The sequence below is a fragment of the Melospiza melodia genome, unplaced genomic scaffold (assembly GCF_035770615.1).
Source record: "Melospiza melodia melodia isolate bMelMel2 unplaced genomic scaffold, bMelMel2.pri scaffold_46, whole genome shotgun sequence".
Lineage (NCBI taxonomy): Eukaryota > Metazoa > Chordata > Aves > Passeriformes > Passerellidae > Melospiza > Melospiza melodia.
Window position 1 is genome coordinate 4,759,904 of NW_026948783.1, and position 2,907 is coordinate 4,762,810.

The 2,907-nt window shown below is 62.7% G+C and overlaps 1 long non-coding RNA gene across 1 annotated transcript; it reads left to right on the plus strand.

Annotated features, from left to right (window-relative positions):
• The first annotated feature begins 424 nt into the window (after positions 1-424).
• LOC134434692 (uncharacterized) lies at positions 425-1,434 on the plus strand. The gene is made up of 3 exons (XR_010031909.1): positions 425-488; positions 1,061-1,141; positions 1,383-1,434. It is a non-coding gene; the product is annotated as an uncharacterized LOC134434692 (long non-coding RNA).
• Positions 1,435-2,907: the final 1,473 nt, after the last annotated feature.

A 2,907-nucleotide genomic window follows, 5' to 3' on the forward strand; every position in this document is an offset into this window, starting at 1 on the left:
CTCATCCCTAGGACAACCATCCCCTGACCCCAAATCCCTGGAGCCCTCATTGTTCTGGGACTTCCATCCTTTAGTTCCCCCAGCCCTGGGCACCCCCATTCCCATGGCACCTCCATCCCTGGTGACTCCCCCTCCTCAGAACCCCCATTCCCAGGGACCCAATACCTTGGGCTCCCCATTCTCCTGGAACCGATCCCTGGCTCTCCAAACACCCTGTGCCCCTCACTCCTGCCAGGCCCATGTCCCACCTTCTGCCACTCTGTCTTGTCCCCATCCTGTCCCCTCCCTGCCCACAGCCTGTCCCCAGCTTGTGGTCACCCTGCCACCACCTGGTGCCACCTACACATGAGGAAGAGACCTGACCTCGCTTCCTTCCCCTTTGGTCATAGAGCCACCACCCAGGGGACAGCCACCCTGGCAGTGAGTGACAGCCAGTGCACATGGCTGGGGACACAGGATGGCCGGGAAGGTGGAGCTGCTCCTGTGGGGTGAGTGCCCTGGGCATAGACCTGACACCCTGGGGATTGACCTCTGTGAGACAGAGACCAGTGGGGAGGCGGCACAGGGAGTGGGAGAACATGTCGGTCACTGAGGTGCGATTCTGCTATGAGGACAAGGAGGTGTAGGGGTCCCTCAATGGGACTGTGCTGTCCCTTTCCCCTCTGCAGCTGAACCACAGTGGCCGCTACTGCTGTGGGGGCTGGGTGAGCTCCAACGTGTCCTCGTGGGTGCTCTCAGCGCCGGTGACAGTGACAGTGCACGGTGAGCACCCCACGGCTAGAACTGCAATCTCCTGACACCCCCAAACCCACCTCCCAGCAGACTCAGAGTCACAGTCCTTAGCTCCCCTCTCCTGCCCTGAGCACTTCTCGGTGCCAGTGCTGGAGGGTTCCCCAAGCCCACTGTGGGGTCCCTCCTGACTCTCAGCTGCCTCAGCACTCCCAGCCCCCTGTGGCCCCGCGCCCCCCTCCTGCACGCGTTCTGCCAGGACGGGCAGGTACTGGGGGGCCCACAGGGGTCCCTGCAGCTGCGGGTGCCCGCTGTGGGCGTCTCCCACTAGGGCAAATACAGCTGCCAGGTGCACCCCAAGAGGAGGGATCAGTGCGGAAATGCAGCGCCTGGCTCCGCATCACAGTGCACAGTGAGTGTGGGGATGTGCACAGGGAAGTCACCAGAGACCCCCCGGGTCCCCTTCCTTGGTACCTCCATGTCCCCCTGACACCTTTATTGTGCCCCTTTGCCTCCACCCTCAGACCCTTCACTCCTCTGTGGTGTGACCCAATACCCAAAGTCCCCCATCACACCCATCCCCCTCATCCCTATCCCCTCAAACTGGCTGCCAGCCCCTCCCTGTGCCCTCAGCCTTGTCTCTGTTCCCACAGTGCCCATGGCCAATGCCACCATCACTTGAAGTCCCCTGTATCATCAAGTGCACGCGGGTGACAACGTGACCCTGCACTGCAGGTGGGCTCTGACCCTGTCACCTTCACCTGTCTGCACAATGGGCAGGAGGTGGCCCAAGGTCCCCTCCTGGAGCTCAGGGCCGTCAATGTGGAACATTCAGGCACCTGCCAGTGCGTGGCCACCAACCAGTTGGGACAGAAGGACACCAGGCTCTCAGCCCAGAGCTGGTCCTGGAGGTGACACCTGGCTCATCCTGGGTCACAGGTGGGGTCACACGGGGTCACCAGGGTGTTCAGGAACCCCAAGGTTCAGGTTGACCCTGGTGTGTCCCCTCTGTCCCCAGCAGTGGCTGTGAATGTTGGCAGGACCCTCCTGTTCCTGCTCCTGCTCCTGGCTGTCATCGGAGGCTTTCACTGGTGGCACCACCAGGGTGGGTGACAATGGGGGGGGATTGGGGTCCTGGAGTAAGGAGGAGGCCCCAGAGTGGAGGCAGAGATCAGGAGCACCGAGGGCACCTGAGCTGGGGGACACTGAGCCTGCAGTGACCTCAGCTGGGGTTCCTGGGGATTTGGGGGGAATTTGGAGAGTCTTAGCTGTGCTCTAGGGCCATCCCCAGATGGGCTTTGAGGAACATTGTGGTGCATTGGGAGTTCCTGGAGGGTTTGGAGAGCTCCTAGAGGGCTGTGCAGGGATGTTGGAGGATCTTTGTGGGTCCTGTGGGAGTTTGGGGGCCCTCCTCTCTGCCATGCTTGGGGTTCTGGGGGCTCAGAGGGTTGGGGGCACCAGGGGGACTGGGGGCACTGCGGTGTTGCAGAAGTTCCAGGAGGTACAAGAGTGATCAGAGTGTCCTGGGGGAATCAGGAGTCCATTGGAATTTGGGGCTGCAGTGGGGATATGGGGATCCTGTGGGTGGTTGGAGCTCCTGAGGTCCCAGGAAGGATCAGGGGTCCCGGTGTCCCCACAGTCACCCCCTCCCCTTTCCCTTGCAGCTGCCAGGAAGCTCCAGGAGAGGTGAGTGGGGGGCTCTGGCTGGGACTCCCCTCTCCCCCTCCCCAGACATGACACAGACCCCCCCCCCATCCCCACAGGATCCCCTGGTAGTAAGGGGCAGTGCTGAACCCCCCACATCGTGGGCACCGAATGGGCAGACGGTGAGTACAAAGGGTGACAGTGACACGTCACCCGCGGGTGTCACCCCCACCCAGGTCCCCACAACCAGTGTCACTCTCAGGGCCCCCATGGGTCTCCCCCAGCCCTGCCCCACCTCGGGATCCACAAGTGACCAATGCGGAGCTGTCGGGACCCAACGAGCGGGACCCCTGTGACTACGATGACATGCTGTGACGCTGGGGGCACTGGGGGTCCCTGCCTCAGGGCACCCACCATGTGTCCCCCCAAGCTCCCATGGGTGCTCACCGTGTCTGTGGGGTGGCCACGAGTGGGGGTCCCATGTGGGGCTGCCCAGAGCTCCCCATTCCAGTGCTCCCAGTGCTCCCAGTACCC